Below are 17,856 nucleotides of genomic sequence, written 5' to 3'. Positions count from 1 at the left end.
ACAAATAGATAACCCAACTAATGGCAAGTTTTTTAATGCCCATACTGACTCTTTTTTCCAGAAACTTCTTAGTTCAATCAATGCTAAAGGTATTTCCAACAGAAATATTCTCTGACTACAGCCTCCTAGGAAATTTACCACCTTTTGTTAGAAAAAACTGCTGAAAGACGCCTTGTAGAACAGAACGGTATTTGCATCTCTTTTTCCCTCGTTAATCCTTGATCAGGTTAGTGTTGCCCATCTCGAGCAAGTTAAAAGCTCTCAAGGCTCGGACAGCAGACATGGGAATTGTCCTGCCAGAATTTCAACTTGGGGCTCTTTCTGGACTGATCTGCTGAAGGCGGTCACTCGCACAGACCCAGTGCCCCCCCCTCCCCAATCGCGGCTTCCCGTGTGCACCGGAGGTGTTCTCCAGCGTACCCCGCCGTGGTCTGCCCCGACCCGCAGAGCCATCCTGATGCGAAGAGAGCATTGCGCCCGACAGAGAGGGAACTGCCGGCGCTGAACCCCTCACAAGATCGGGTCATTTCTCACATGGAAAATACAGTCCGTTGGCTTCCAAATACCACGTGGGGCTGGATGAAAAGGGTAAATACCTATCAGGGGATATTTGGAAGTTTAGGTCTAAGGAAAGTTGTGAAGTTCCTGCTGCTGGCTGGTTTAAGTGAAGTAGGCTCTGTGGAAATTAATCCAATTGCAAAGTTATTTTCCCCGTGCCATGTCCAGTATGAGCAAGCAGGCCGCAATGACTGGGCCTAATCCCGTCTTCTCAGCTCCGCCTTGGTGTGATAGAAGAGTTCAAGCTAAAAAAGGAGGCAAAACCAGCTAAAAAGATGACAGAGAGGAGACACCAGAGATGAAGGGCTGTTATTTTCAAAAAATCTAAACACCAAATGCACAAGATTAGTTTCCAGGTGTCCTAGTTTTTTACTAAAACAGTCATAGTGGGAACATAACTGTTAGTCAAAAATGCATGATTTCAACAAAATGTAAGCCTCAATTAGGTTTTCTGGTGTTATTACTGCCGTTACATGGAACCATTTTTGGTTTCGTTACAGATAGTTCTACTCACCGTTTCTAATTGTCAGGGGAAAAAAGCTTCCCTCATGCCCCAGCGCCTCTGTTTGTTGAGGGGAAATTGCACCCCAGCCGCTCGAGATACCCGCAGCTGGATAATCCAACACCTCACTGTCATAGCACTTGCAGAGCCACCATTTTCAAAAAGGGGTGCACCCTTATGGCATACAGGGTAAGATCCAGATTACCTCAAATTGTGAGTGAGAGGAATTAATGGTGTATGTCCAAGAGTCATGGCCCCAGCGTCGCTTAACCTGGAGGTTCCTACACTTCACTGTTCATGTCCACACCACTCCAAAATATGGGATAGTTTTTTCCAAATACATGACTTTAAAAAAAAAGTCAACATAAGTTATTCCAGTTCAACAAAGTTACAAATAGCTGAAAAAAGGATCTTGCAACGGGTGGTACAACAGGAGTGCTGAGCTCTGGGCTCCTCTCTCTCTTTTTTTTCCCATACAAACGACAGTACTTGGTTCCCTGGGAAACTGTTGTTCAGATGTAAAACAAGCAAATAAATTAATGCTCCCAAGCCACAGCACTTGTAAGTGTGCCCTGCAATAATCACACCATTTCCAATTAAGTAACTGTGATACATGAAGAAACACTTAGGGTGCTCAGCTACCACCAAGCTGGCCCCTTTAGCAATGCCCTTTAGTAAGACAAACACTTTAAATCTGATTTCACCGAACTATACGTTAATGGACATTCATTTCAAAATGATACTGTGTTTGTAAGGCAAATTAGTCTCCTGTTGTTTACCTCTGGACTTACAGAGCCATTTCTTGCACGTTCCCAGTACCCAGCTAACAGCCACCATTCGGTACCTCAGACAGGAATTGCTAGCAGCCAGAATGCATCATTCTTTAGGGAAATTTTCAAAGACGAACAAGGGAAAGTTATGGACAGAAAAGAAGGCATGTGATATACAGTTGGTATGATGAAGCTTCATGGAATGGTATTTTTTGCAGAAGTGAAGACTTTTGGCTATGTGGTTTAATTGCAATAGTCTATGTGAAAACTGCAGGAAATGGAGAGAGATCACATCAATGAGCTTTACCCATTGATTTTCACGTAGCAGGCAACTATCTATTTTATTTAATGATTTTTCATAACCTTTGTTCTACAGCCTGCCTTCACCTCTGCCAGTCGTTTAATACCACAGTGTCAGCTGGAAGTAAAGACTCACAGGGTTTCCTGCACTCATCAGTAAGTGCACAAGACTCGATGTCATTATTCATAAGCCTCAAGATGTTCTGACAGCATCAGGTGTGTGGCATTATGAAAGAGGATGCTCAGCTACACAACAAAATAATTTAGCGTGAATCAACATACAGGTAATGAAACTCCTGTCAGTAACATATGAACATGCGTGACAGAAAAGGCTGGTGACTTTCTCGAAAAGCTATATTTCATGCACAAAGTGCCAGACTTTTACAGTGCAAAAAAAAAAGTCTGGGGTAATAAAAATACTGAGTTAAATGATAGCAATCGTAGCATCTAGCCACGTAACATGGCAGTAACCTGCCGTGGCTGCTGAGGGTGGTCAGAAGGCGCTGGAGCTGGGCATGCCCAGGAGCACGCTGGCTCATTCACCCACGGCTCCCGCTCAGCTAAAACAATTCGGGAGAAGAGCGGGTGGCTCTCCAGTGTCACTCCAGCAGGGTTACCCAGGCTGTCTGCCCTGCCCTGCCCTTTGGCAATACGAAGCAAATGATAAGCGGGTAGCAAGGTGGAGCTTCATTCACAGAGATTTTTTTTTTTTCTAAGTTGGATCTATTCATACCCAGTGTCTTTGTTTAGCAATCTCTAAATTGTTTGCTGAAAGGTCACGTTCTGGCTAGAGACTGAACGCAAACATTGCTCAGGTCACCCCAACCAGTAGCACCCCAATTGCTACTATGGCAATGTTAATTTATTAGAAAGGATATTTCCTTCTCATCTTTTCAATCGTCATACATCAGTAACAGAGTTCATGCCCTCAGCTTTCTCGGATAGTAATCAAGAGACACCAAAACACCGTTGTTTGGGGTTTGTTTCTATTCATTGATGAAGCACGATAGTAAAGATGAGCAACAAATACAGACCCTAAGATTTTACTCACAGAAAAAACAATCACAACAAAGCCAGGATATATGGGGGGATCCGTAGGGGATATTTTAGAAGATATTGTTTGTACATAGAGCTGATCCAATTTAGAAACATCAAGTTATGGTTCCATGTAAACTACACAAGCTTCAGCATACCAGCTGCAAACAGGGAGGACTGCACACGCTGATGCACAGAGTCACCCTGTCTCACCAGCGTCCCTCATTCCGGGCACACACCCCCCCCCCCCGAAGCACTGTGCCCGTACCGCCCGATGCTCTGCGTTTCCCTCACTGCTCTGCCCCCGCCCGGCTCGCCCAGCCCCGCTCCCCCCCTGCCCCCGGAGGCGGCCGATGGGCTCCGAGCCGTCCCACCGAGCCCGCCGGTCCCCAGGCCCCGCTGCGCCCAACCTCGCGCTCTGCCTGGGGCTTTGCCCTTCGCTGGGGGGGTCTGGCAGCAAAACCCCTCGGGCCCCGGGCCGCCCCGTCGCACCCCGCTCCCTGGCAGCGATCCCACGCCCACGGCGTGTTCAAACCCTTACTCTGCCGTAAAACACAGCCTGCCTGAACACTGCCTCTTGGTTTCTTTTTCCCTTCTCCCCCCCCCCCCAGCTTTTAGGCTTCTAAAGCCAGCAGGACAAGAATTGTTTTTTCCTCAAAGGATTCATATTTCACTGCAGGTAATTTAATCCAATTAATGCTGCTGAAGAAACCCTTAATGCCAAGCCATATTCAGCAGCCGTGCACTAATACACTTTGAACTGGTAATTCTTTTTAGATGAAGTCACTGCCTCAAAGCATATTTCTAGATTACTTATAAATTATGAGTGCAAATGGGACAACTTTCTGGCATTCTTGCAGTCACATAATAACATCGATGCTCTTTAATCAACAGCTGTCTTTTTGCTTCTCTCCATCTGACCAAAGCACCACATTAGAAGGTTAAGCAGTGTCACAAGATATGAAATAACCAAGCGTTCCTGAATTAAACATCTGGGGGGAAAAAAAAAAAATGATTTGAGTAATTAAGGTGGCTCCCCATCTCAAGTAATTAAGGCAGCTCCCCATCCTATTTAACACCTCTTCCTTCACCCCGCTTCACTGCCCAAGGAACAGTGTTGACATTTACCAAACTCAGGATTGAAGTCTGGTTGGCAATTTCAATTCCCTAAAGTTTGAAGGGTTATTTAGTTTTATGATTTGGAGCTGATCCTTTCTATCAAAAACACATTTCCAGATTTTCAGAAAGCAGTGAAAGGCAAAGCTGAGCCACAAACAAAGCAGCCTGATTTGCAGAGTTTCAGAACTCAAATCACTTTGAAATTATCAAGCAAACAAACCTGGCCAAAGAGGATAACAGCTACATAAAAATGTCTACTTTATGCCAATCCTAAATGAAATATGTTCTAGTTCCCTCAGCAAAAATGAGAATATCAAAACAAAAAATCATGTATTCATGCTACTAAACAGGAAAAAGAACTTTTCTTTTTTATGGAACATTTTGTTTTGAAGTTATCAGTGAAATATACTTTGACTTCTGTGAAATGCCTTCCTCTTTTTTTTTTTTCCCCCCAACTGAAATGAATTTTTGAATTAAAAAAGCAACAGGACCCCCCCCCCCCCCAAACTAACATCATGAAAACCAGCACCCACCACAGGTCTTTGGCTAAGTTGGATGCAGTGGGAGGCAGCTGTGAAGGTGACAGAGCCCAGAAGAGCTGGCAGGTCTTCAGGACCAGCCTCGGCCAAGCACAGGAGTGGCCCATACTGATGCAGGTAGCTGGTGGGCTGCATGCAAGGGTGCAGCTAGACCCGCTGGTGTCAGTGTGAGACCGTTCTCTGTCATCTATGAAGGGTTGTGGAAACCAGGAGAGCTCCTCAATTACTCACTATGCAATTAGGCTGTGCCCGCAGTAATATCTTTGCTCCCCCTGTACAAGAAGATGTCGACAGACTTGTTTTAATCCAGTGGAGGCCACCAAGGTGGTCAGGGGATTGAAGAGCATGACCTATGAGGAGAGGCTGAGGGACCTGGGCAACTTTGGAGGACCTGAAAGCAGCCTGCCTGTACTACGGGGAGGTTTCCCAGAAGGTGGAGATGTCTGGACATGAATGTTAAGAGAGCATATTCTGGCTGGATATAAGGAAGAAATTATTTCACTGAGTATTTTTAAGCATCGGTGTGGTTTCCCAGAAAGCCTGTGAAGTCTCTCTCCTAGGAGGTTCTCAGTACTGGACTAGACAAAGTCTTGAGCTATCTGGTTAACTTTGGTGCCGATTCTGCTTTATGCATCAGGTTAGACTATAAGCTTTCCCAAGGTTCCTTGCAACCTAAATGACTATATGATTTTATGAAATCAAAACTCAGTAAATCCATCTTGTTTATAAAAGTATATTAACATAAACAGCATGACTGAAGATTACATTTTGACCCAGGAGGCAATTTCAAATGTCTCCTTTCCCTGGGACAGAGATGAAGTGTCTAATTGCACCAGCCACACTGATCTCAGTAACAAGATTTCTTTTCGCTTCTTAAAACCATGGCACCATCAGCATTTCAGTACTGATTTTGGGAAACATACAAACTCATAATTAAGTTATGTGGCCCATTGTGATCTATATATACATATACGTAAGCTATATATGTTTGTATTTGTTACCAAATACAAGGGATGAAAACAATGGGATTAAGGGATTGCATCGGACCAAGTATTTGAAAATCAAGGAAAACAGAGCATCTCTTGGGTGTGACAGGTATACCTACAGCCAAATCGCACACAGAAATCTCATCTCGGTCATGGTCCAGTGCATAGAAATGTCAAAGAAAAGAACTTAATTTCCTGAGAGGGAGGCATAGGAGCGGGCTGTCCTGCAGAGCAAGTCCTAGCGCACCTAGCGCCTGGCGCTGAAATGGGGCATCTTTCTGTACCGCTATATGCTGTGGGAATAAAAGCACTACCGTTACAAAGGAGATTGCTTTCTTGCTCAGCTAGGCTTCTGCACAATGGAAGTAACACAGGCTCTCAACACGACACAAACGCCCTGCCCAGCCCAGGGCACAGCGCTCTGCTCCAGGGAGCTCCCCGCTGTGAAAAGCACGAAATGCTTCCTGCTGTTGCCACCTCCAGCAGAAGCCGAGGACTGTCAGAGCCCGTAGGAGCAGCTGCCTCGCAGAAAGTTCCTTCCACAGGAGCTGAGCAGTTATTAGACACTTTTTCTCCCCGTGACTTTCATCAGTTCAACAGAATACAGCTTAACCAGCTTCCACTCAGCATTTCCTGCTTCATAAAAGTTTAGAAAACCAGGTTTAGTCATCTTCAAACATTCATTGTCAGGTGCATGCCAACTACACTGCCAAATTTATTTAGAAGTAAGAAATACATGTCTTCCCTCTGTCCCATTTGCTGAAGGTATCAGAAACACAGCTGTCACTACTGGTCATGGAAAAACTGAAAGCTTACCCCCTGCACACACACATCCTAGGTACTTTAACCTTCTTGATTAAAAAATTCAGTTGTTTGGCCAGAAAAAAAAATTCCTACTATATATTTTTTTTGTTTTAAACAGCTAAAATACAGAAAGGTATGTACTTCATGCAAAAGCAGGACAGTAAACCAGTAAGGAAAATGCTATAGTTTCCAAAATGTCTATTTTGAGCTTTCTCTTGTTTCCTCTTTGTGTAAATGACCTGCTATCTACCTTCTTCATCTGTACAATCAGTTCCTGAAACCTTTAATCCATTTCTACTTAATCGGTTGGTTTAGATAAGCTCTCCTTGGATGCAAGTCAGAGTTCAGTGCATAAGCTTTTGTCAGTAACCCTTTAAAAAACACTGACCCCATCCTTAACCCTACTTGTCTGCCCAGCTGCTGCCCAGCTCTCCTTCTCCTTCTACCATCCAGCTCCCCAAAAATGATGCTCACTGACTCCGCCTTTCTTCCCCCCTCCCTCACTACATCCTCCACATCCTTTGATCGAGTTGCCCTTGGACTCAGCCTAAAAGCTTTCTAGCAAAAGTGCCTAGCGATCTCTGTCTTCACCTTTTCCAACTTGTTGATGTCTTCACCTCTGATACTTTCTTGCCCTGGTTCTTCCTCCACTGTAATGCTTTTTCCTCTGCCATGCTCTGAAGGTCCTTTTCCCCTTACTCCAGCAGGGTGGCAGAGGCTGCAAGTTTTCTTCTACTTTTAGAGTGCTCCCTATCTTTGACAGTGTACTTCTCAAATACAGAAATAATCAGCACCTTTATAAAGATCCTGATGGAAAGAGTTTGTTCCTTCTGTCCAAATTAAAACTCTAGAGTGCATCTTTGGCAGAAGCTTGCAGAAGTGTAAGCCATTAGCTCAAAGTGGTCAAAATCAAACTCTTGATCTCTAGCCTTTCCAAAATGCTTTGTTCATTTACTATAGACAACACCATTATTTTTTTTACTGGCATTCAGGCTTACTCATTTCTGATTTCCACTCTTCTCTGCATTATCATATCCAATTTCCATCTAAGTCTTGCACATTTTTCTTGCTTAATGTGTCCAATATAGTATTTACCATTCATCCAGGGAAAACAGTAATGGAAAATCCTTATCCCGGGATCTTCACTACTACCACATCTCCTTCTCTAGGCTTTATAAATGTACCTGTGCTCCTGCATTCAGCATTCTGCAGTTACAATCACCTGAATGATTTCCCTGATCACTCTTATGCCACCACTGAGCAGCTCACTTTCCCTCTTGAGTTCCTTCCACTGATTCCCTACAAGAATTTTCTGACTAATGGTGGCTATTTATGCTTTCAAGGAAAATTAAGTTTTCTTTGCATATTATGAGCCCCACCTGCTCTGATCTCAAATCAGGAACTGATAGAGCTCCATTTACTAGGCTTTTAAATGAGCATTTTCATCCTTTATCCCGCATTGGAGAAATACAACTATCAGCCTCCACAGTGACTTCTAAATCCTCCTCAGAACTCTTGGTTATGGAATTTGAGGAACAGCCTGAGAACATCTAGTTTGCCAGCGTGCTGAGGCAAAGATGGTTGCATTCCTCCCTGACACTGTATCCGTTCCTGGGTTTGATTGCTACACCCCAGCTGGGTGCTCCCCAGCGCAACCAACTTCTGCTAAACGTTTGAACAAGGTTTAATGCAGCATGGTCCTAATCCCTGGTGTGGGTTCCTGGGTGCTATGTTAGCATCAATATGATATGACAAGAACTGTGGCATACAGTGATTATTGAGTATGAACCAAGAGCTAGACGATGACTGGTATTTGTATGCAAACAGAAAATGTGCTTTACCTGCCTTTCCTTGTGGTTCTTCATTCCCACCTACACGAACGGCTGCAGTCTGCCAAGCTGGCAGCAATTATTTCATCTGCTGATGCTCATGTTCATAAATCACGCCAGATTCCCTGTGGCAGGAGGCTAGCCCTGCTCCCCAGCAGACCCAGCACAAGAGCAGCAGCCCAGCCTCGCTGAGGGTGGCAGCCCTGCTGTGTCCCAAGGCAGCCACTCTCTTGGGTGGTCCCTGAGCCACCAGTGGTCCAAAGAACATCAAAGAGTAATCTGTGAAGTGACAGCAATGAAACACACAGACACAGACCTTGACAATTCCCATGTGTGTGAGTGAGCAAACAGAACAAACGAGAGGGAGAAAAGACAAAATAAAAGTAAATGGATGTGGAAAAATTTGCTTTATAGATGTAAGCAGTGTGAACATTCTGCCTGATGCAGTGTTTGGAACTTTCCTAAAAGTTAGGTTGTTCTTTTTTGAGGAAGACTGAAAGATGCTGCTCTCTGGAACTATCTCAAAGGACTCTAAACGGTACTTGTGCCTGTAAGCTTTTGTTAATCAAGGTTTTATGGCAAAGTAACACTCATCACTTGAAGCTTGATAAATGGCATGCAAAGGTCTGCCCTTACTCCTGTGGTCAGTGGGTCTGAACACAACCAGGTCAGTTGTTATTTATTACACAGGGCTTGGTCCCACTCCTCCAGAGGTTAATGAGACTTTCTCTTACTGTTTTCAAAGAAAGAAGGGTCAGCTTTTGTAATTGATCTTAATTTTCATTTATAAAGAAGAAATAACTTCAAACAGCTACTGTTTATTTACAATGAATGTATGCAAAAATGCTATAAATTAGTTATATGTGGCTTTAAAGTTTGAGGTATGAGATTAAACAAAGTGACACAGAAAATTGGCACACTAGGTATTCTCAAACTCCTGTTTAGATTATCCAAGGAAAAGCGAACTCAGGCTGTCACTCTGTCCTTTACAGCTGATGGAGTCTTCAAAAGCCAGCACACATGGTGGGCCTTCAGTGTTTAGAATAAAAAGAATCTGAAGCACCAGTGTGGCAGTTTAAACTACGCTGACATTTTAGTAAGCTATAAAAAATCTTGTGTGCTACATTATTTTATACCTAAGCTCAGGCTGAGGAAGAGAAAAAATTTTTCGTGTGTCTGTTATGATTATGACACCAAGATATTATTCAGTCATGCAATTTCATCTACTTCCCCCCCCCCAATGTGCATCTCTTTCACAAGTGCTGATGACTAAATCAAAACAAATGATCTGAAGCACTGGCAAATACGACGAGTTTATGAAGGTCACATATCTGATCTGGAGCAGATCAGATCATCAGCATATCCAGCAGGTCACCATGGCCTCATAAATGTTTGTGAATGATCATTCGGATACCGAGCAACAAGGATTGACTAATTTGGTAAATGTATGCTGGTTGTTACTAACTCTTCTCTTAGCTCTTAGCTACAATACTCAGTCCTCATGGTGAGCCTTTTAAATGACAAATTTTAGGGCTCATGCTTTCTCCGCAGTCAAAAGACTCAGTGTTAAACTATCACAATGAAGACTGTATGAGAGCAGCAAAATTCATGCTGAAAATATCTGGCTGCTTTCCATTTTGTTCTCTCACACAGCACTTTCCATTCCATTTTTGCCTCTCACAAGTCGCTTGAAGCAGCGCTGGCTCCATCAGACCAGCATGAAGGAGCTGCTTCAGCACAGGAAGGCTTTTGTCGGTCCTCCACGGACTGGCCAGAACATGCACCGGACACAGAGGTCAGCTTCGCTGTGACTGAAGGGACTGCATCTCCCACTTACAGTAGCCAAAAGAGTAAACAGAGAGGCTTTTGTCACCCCAGGCAACTTCTGCTAGTATGTAAACATTTCATTTTGCTGGTTCCTTCCTTCCCTCGCTAGCCCTCAGACTGCAGAAGTCAGCCAGTCTTCAGAGTTCAAATGAGCAGCAGAAGCCCCTGCAGCCAGCTAAGTGGATGTTCCAGCCTGTAACAACCTCAGCCCAACGCTAATTCACCCTGTGGAAAGCCAGAAAACATTTCTCAGCTGATTCAGGGGAGGATGGCTCTTGGTCAAATACCTCAACAACAACTTGAGCAGAAAAACATGCAGAGATGACTTCCACCTTGATAATGAAGCCAGACAGCACCGCAAGGCTCTCCTCCTGCGCAGCTCCATGTGCTGGTCTGGCTGCACAGCTGGAGGCTGCAACCAGGAGAGGATTAAAGCTTTTTGTTGTTTCATCCCAAGTTTTCACAGCTCAGAGACAGGCTCAGAGCTGTCGAAAAGTGTGCTTGAATTCAGCCAACGCAGGCAGATCTTCAAAGGTGCTGTGCTCTGACGGGAAACTTGCTAGATGGTCAGAATCACCCCTCAAAAAGCAGCTGTCCGGATTCCGAGCTTTACTGGGCAATATGTTTATTTGCTGGAATTGTTAAACCCTCACTTTTAACACCAGCACTATTTGCAGCCAGGCAGCTGTCTGTCTAACAGTAGATCAAAATCACAGGACTGGCAGAATTGTTCCCTTATGTCAAAGGATTACAGTAATTCCATCAAATATAGGATCACATTTTCAAACCTGAATCAGCGGCTCCATAATAACAGAAGCCAATAGCTCTGCTACTGTTCACAAAATATGTATTAGAACTCACTGACCTTAAAAGTTTACAGGTAGCATTTTCTAAGCATGGCTTCTTTAAATCAAACCATCTTACATTTTCCCAGGCAGCTTCTGTCATTCTTACAATTCACCACATGCTGCTCCAGGCTAGTTTCTCTTTCCAGTTTGAGACACTCTGTAGGCTGACTACCTTAAAATAAGCCGTGAGGAAAAAAAGCAGGAAAGAGGTTTTGCAGCTAGAAAATCACATCAGTCAGGACCTGGGAAAGTTGATGCTCAAGACAATATGTAACTATGCTCAATATTTCAACTGCAGCACGCAAGTCTGTTTAGAGGTAGGGACAAGACAAATATTAGTTAGATAGTCTGCTATGTACAAAATAAAACAATGTTATCATCCTGCCTGCCGTAAGTAAACGAAGGGAAAGGTTAAGGACAATTAGGTAAATCTTAACTTTCATAAGAAGTCTTAACTTCAGCAGTCTAAAATACATGCCATCATTCAACATAAATTATGGATCAAGCATAGAATTAGGTTGCAGGGTGTGCTTTATGCCAGAGATTCAATTATATAGAAATAATGGTCTTTTCATAGCCTTTAGATCAATGAGCATTTACAAAAATGAGCCTCCTCTTGTCTCCAGGAACAAATGCTTTGTTCACGGGTACTATTCCTTTTGCTGAGAATAATGAAAAAAAAGAGTTCTGCTTCCGATATGTTAACATATTAAATGGTGATTTATATATGAGAAAGGAAATTGAGTCTCATATCAGTTTAATTTCCTCTAATCTGTTCCTGCTAATAGTGGCAACCAAAAACATTTTCTCTTTTTTTATTTTTCCCTCACCAGTTCATAATGGGAAATCACTGACCTGCTCCCCCGGCCACTACAGCACAGTTATTCAAGCCTTTATAATTTCTAATGAAAATCAGAAATGCATTCTTCTCCAGAACTTCTGTTGAGGCTGCACAAACCAGTCTTCAAAGAAATGCATAAGCATTTCTAAGGGATTTTACTTCAATTAATTATTGGGGAAAATACTGCATTAAGAGAACCTGAACTGGAGGAGTCTGAGCTCTTTGGATGTTAGGTGGGCTGAGACTTGTACCCTGCTGGGATGTGTGGTAGTTAAGGTTGCCAAGATATGGAAAAGTACACTGTGATAGAATAGAAGCATTGCTTTTTTTTCATGCCATATATTTTAACTTCAAATTAAATTGCTTCCATTTGAACAGCAACTTCCATTAGGGTTTAAAAAATTTATTGGCTGGCAGAGGTCTATTTATGGTGGGGACAGATGAAGCAGTATATCTCTGCTGAACAATCTGCAATGAAGGTAGCGTGTGGCTTGGATGCTGGGGAGGGCTGCGACAGCCGACCCAGCGCGGGGTGAACCCGCCGCACGCTGCTGTTCTGGTAGTGCATGCGACAGAAGCAAAGTGAAAAAGGAAACTGCTGCTTAACTGCAAACTTTTGAGCAGTAAGAACAAAGTGTAGCATTTTTACCTGTGCTTTGCTTACAATGGTTTGCTCCCAAATCGAAAGAAATATGTGATATAAACTCCAATTAGTAAAGCAGGAGAATGAAATCTTATAAGCAAAATAACATCTCAATGTGTGACAGAACCACTGAAAACAATAATGATCACCTTTTCACTCCCCAGCCTGGCCCCTCCACAAATGGAGGTTTTTTTGAGAAGATAATTGTGTAGGTTCCCTTTAAAAACAAACAAAGAAACAAACAAACAGCAATGTAAGAAATAAATGTACCTAAATAAAAGAATAGGTTCATTCCCTTTGTGAAAACAAATATTTGTCTCACCATAATTTTGTGTTTGGTTGGGTCTCTGGATGGCAAGGAAGGGTTTTTTATTCCCAGGGGCAGTTACAGATGTAAACTTTAATCACGTGAATAGGCTTCTCATCCCGGTCAGGTCTGTGGGTACTGCTCAGGCAAGCCTTTGCACCGCAGTACGGCGGCAGGTCCCACCACTTTGGGCAGGGAAGGTTTGCTCAGAAAGCTTCTCTGCAAAACTTAACTAATCTGTGTAGGAAAAAATGTTTTTATGTCCTAAATACGCATAGAATTCTGTTAACTATAAAAGGTAAGTTTAAAAAGGAATGTAGAAGGAATAGGGGGACATAGGTACTTCTGCAATATTAAACCCCACGGCAGACTTGAGGAGATACGAGACCTACAAGACCCCATCCAGATTGGATGTGCCAGGTATTTGACAGCTATGATTGGATTATCATACAAGGACCAGCAGTTAAATTTAGGTCCAGTCACAGGTCGCATGTAGACAGAATCTGGGATCAGATTTCACCAAGATTTTACTTATGGCTCCTTTTGTTAGAATATATAATTGGAAATGCTCATCCTGAGTTACACGGGGCCGATACCACCACAGTCGCACTAGTTTTGGCCATGCTGCCTGGCAAATGTTTTTGCTCAATGCAGAATTAATTCTTAAACATCGGGGAGGCTTCGTTTTGGTTTTAAGTGCAAAAATATGTGATTGTCCTCCTTGTTGTAATAATGATGAACCCCGTAAAAAGGTAACATGGTCAAAGCCATCCTTGCTTTACCACCGCTTCCTAGGTCTTTATTTCCCTTGCTTCCTGCTCACTGCTGCGGCAACATCAGGACTGTCCCTGTGGGATGTCCAAGGGCAGCCTGGGTTTGCAGCTAAGCACAGATGCCCACCTACCTTCAGGTACTTTAATACTGAACGCACTTGCCTGTGATTCCTTATACAGTCAGCAGCGAGAGAGACTTCCAGGCCTTGATTCTTCACTTGGCAGCCCATAGCAAGCCCAGGGTAACTCCGTGCCTGACTTGGTTTAAGCAGGATGGGTTTAGGCCAGAGCATTTATAAAAATGACAGTAACAGACTTCAATAGGTGAATATTTGCACTTGTTTGGAGCCTTACAATTTTTGTTTGCTTGTGATTAGGAAAAAAAAAAAGAAATTTCACAATTTGCTTTAGGAGGAAAAAAAGGAAAAAATATTTCACCAAAACTTTTAATATTACCAGTACCAAAACATTTAGTTTTGCCTAGTTTTTTAAACATAAAAATCTAGACATGCTATAGGAAAATTAATTAATTTTTTTATACAAGTTCAAAACACAAAGGAAATTAAGTTTTTTGCATTCAAAACCTTACTGAAAAGACTTTACAAAACATTTTCATCTCCACAACTTCACGAACCATTTCCCAGCAGCTGTATTTCAGTTTTCTTTAGGCATTCTTATCTGACTTCAGTGATAACGGACAGCATTATCCAGCTGGTCTCTTTTTCCTGGACAACTGCACTGTGGCTCTACTTTTTTATATTTTGGCTGACGTGGGAATTTTTCTGAGGTCATGAAACCTAAACAAAGGAGAAAAAGCTTACTCAGGCCACATCCTGAGGGGAGAGAATCCTTGTCAGAGGAGGGAGGCTGTAATACTGAGAAGCAGAAGCCTGAATACATGGTGGGGTGAATGAAGTCCTGCATGTAACTACTGCGTTGCTTTTGCTGTTTCACAGCTTCTTGTTTTACCCCAAGGCCTGGCGTGGTACCCTAAGCATTCTGTTTAGTTTATATTCTGGATCCATATTTTCAATTTTTGCTATTCTTTTTGTGGCTATTGTTTCCTACTGTGGCCTGGGGCAGATACAGCACAAGATTTGTTAGTGGTGGATTTAAATCTCTTGCCGAATATTCTGTGCAGCCTGAGATTTTTAGGGTGCAAATGAAAAGCTTTTCAGTGAGTTGTACTTTTTAAAACAAAGACAGGAGCAAAATATTTGCTGGCCAGCCAAAAATCCAAGGCAGTGTTTCTCTGTCATACTTCCACGTGCCATGTGGCTTTCACTTTTAATTAATCCTGTCTGTTTGGTTTCTGTCAGAAGTGTATAAGCTTCTCTGTTAATTTGCTGATGAATCCCCTACTGAGTTATAATTATAATCTTCATTGTGATCCTTTTTATGATGACAAAGGAGATAGGATTTTGGCATCAGCATAACCCGACATCAGTAATACTGTAAATGTTAGAACGAGCTCTTCTTTTCCTTTAAGTATTTTATAAACACTTTCAAAATTACCAAAACAATGTGGTGATTAAACAAGTGATTGATAGGTCAGTGTTTACATTAAATTATCCCCATCACAGTTGCTTCATGGGTGGCATATGAATAGCAGGCAATTATCATTTGCTTTATATTACAGGTACTGTCGCTGTAGTCCTTACGTCCTCGCAGGAATCTGCCAGGAAGAATGAGCTTTTCAGTTTTCGCCACCCAGTGCCTGTGAGCTGCTGAGATCATCTCAAGCAGCTGGAATCCACTTCAGAAGACTGAAGCTCAAGATGACTTGAGTCCTTCCCCTCTCCCTCCGCAGCAGGCATTTCACGCTAACCAAAGCAAAGGCTACTACTATATGAGTTATGAATCAAGTCAGCTTAACTGCCTAGGAGCACCTGAGTATTTCTGGAAGATCAGAGCTAGTCCCTCTTCCAGTTTTATTAACACCCCCTGGTGATGGAGAGGCTTTTCTCATGTTAAGAGCTAACTTATTTGGGGTTTGCAGCCTGTCCTAATCCTAATTTTTGATTCTGAGATATTTTCCACCTAAGACACAGTATCATCCAGACAGACTGACATTTAAAGAGCTTTCTTACAGAAACAGGGAATGTACTACCATAAAATAAGATGTCATCCATCAGACTGAAAGGTGAAATTGTCATATGGGCAGCTGCAGGATGAAGTTTTTACTGTGCTTGTCATTACCATGATATGAAAGGTTTGCATTTCAGAAATGGTAAGTATACCAGCTGTTGAATCACAGAATTGCTAAAGCTGGAAGGTACCTCCAGAGATCGCCTAGTCCAAACCCCTGCTCAATGCAGGGTCAGCTGGAGCAGGTTGTCCAGGACCGTATGCAGTCAGATTTTTAATATCTCCAAGGATGGCGATGGCACAAGCTTTCTAGGCAACTTGTTCCACTGTGTGACCACTCTCACAAAAGAAAAAAAAAAGTTTTTCTTATATTTAAGTTGAATTTGCTGTATTTCAATTTGTGCCTGTTGTCTCTTGTCCTCATTTTCTAGCACAGAGAAGTGTAGCCAAGCTAACTGTGCCTGTCATTACTGTTTCATAAGACATAACTGTATTTAGACATAAAATTGCATCTCTAGTCTGGAAAGTAACTGTGTAGAAGAGGCAGCGTGGGTGGTGGATAGATTCCCCTAATTTTCAATACTGTTCCAGTGTTCAACACAGGGTTTTCCAAAGAAACCATGCTCCTAACTCCTAAGTGCATGCTTACACTGCTGAGCATTTTGCAACTTGCATGTCTACTTTGTTCTCCTAAAAAAATACATTCTTAGGACAAGAAAAGCATGTCTAGTTCCTTTCCCTCATATAAGAGTTTTGTAGGTTTTAAATATGCTCAAAAGCATCGGTGTTGATCTTGCTCCCACTACGGCTCTTCAGATTGAGTAACATACACCCCGTGTGATCCTTCATCATTTCTACCTACTTAACTTCACCACCAAGTCTGAGACTACGCAAATATCTTCGGGTGCTGCAATCTCAGCCACCCAGGCTGCTCTGAAGGAGCTGGGGTAGCACAGCTCCCCGTAGGTTGGTGCAGCCGCTTGTGGAGGCTGAGAATTGGTATCAAAGCTGGAGGATAAACACCATGAGGTCCTGCAGCACACAGCAACCTCCAAACAGAGACCCTAGGCTTACATGGGGTCCTCACCAACCTGAAACTGAGGTAGGAGACCAGCCTGGGCAGCGAGGTGGCCTTGCCCACCAGCCAGACAGGCAGCCTGGCAGGGTGCTGGGGGCACGGGGAAGCACGGGGAGCTTGGCCCCATGGACCTAGGCTGCCTCAGCAGCAAACCAGCAATGAACCAGCAGTGAACCAGCAGGTGCTGTGTGCCTGCTAGCTGGGACTTCTGCTGGAAAGCCCACCCAGATGCAGGCTGATGCCTTTAATGCTTAAGAGATGGCTGGCGACCTGTTAAGTCCCGCTACTGCAACCAGCAGGAAGGGGAGGGGGCAGGGACCCCTGTTAGTCCTAACCAGGGGCTGAACCGTGCCCATTTGCTGGTCAGGGGGCAAGTGGGAAGGAGGACTCCTGTGCCCTGGGATCCGGAAAAACAAAGTGACCCTTTCCCACAAAACAAATTAGAAACATCTGGTGGAAAACGCTTCTCCAAAATTGCCCATGTGCAGGGACTTCAACGGGAGACAGTGAACAGCATCGCTTTGCTGCAAGGAACAATTTTCACAGAGTAAGGGTACAAATCCTTTGAATCAAGGGAGACAAATAAAATGTAGTGATTTACGGTGTTTTGCACAATAATATAGGTGGCTTTCCCCACTCCTAAAAAAATGCCCACGAAACAATTTCATACATAATATTTATGTACAATCAGGGTGCTTCTCTGTTACGCAAACTCAGCAAACCTGAAGTCCTAGCTTAGACTTCAGAAGGGGTCTGGGACAGTGTCTCTGCACTGACCTTTTTGGAGAGAAGTGAAGATGAAAAGAGTGAAAGGGTTATGTTGACATCTTTAGTAATATTCTAAATGTGAAATGTTTTCATTTTAACTCATTACACTTACTGACAACTGAAAACCCACCAAATTCTTATATTTAAGGTTTTTTTGTATTGCTGACAAATTGAAACTCCATATTAAGAAATCAGTTATTCAGCATAAACTGTAGGCACCACAAACTATGTGCATTGCAGT

At 43.1% G+C, this 17,856-nt stretch overlaps 1 protein-coding gene across 1 annotated transcript in view; it reads right to left on the bottom strand.

Moving 5' to 3' along the window:
* Positions 1 to 17,856, bottom strand: part of PPP1R1C (protein phosphatase 1 regulatory inhibitor subunit 1C) — a 54,422-nt gene that overhangs the window by 1,898 nt on the left and 34,668 nt on the right.

Source organism: Grus americana, chromosome 6 (assembly GCF_028858705.1).
Source record: "Grus americana isolate bGruAme1 chromosome 6, bGruAme1.mat, whole genome shotgun sequence".
NCBI classification, from domain to species: Eukaryota; Metazoa; Chordata; class Aves; order Gruiformes; family Gruidae; genus Grus; species Grus americana.
The sequence above is the reverse complement of the archived record's forward strand: the minus strand, read 5'-3'. Positions and strand labels throughout refer to the sequence as shown.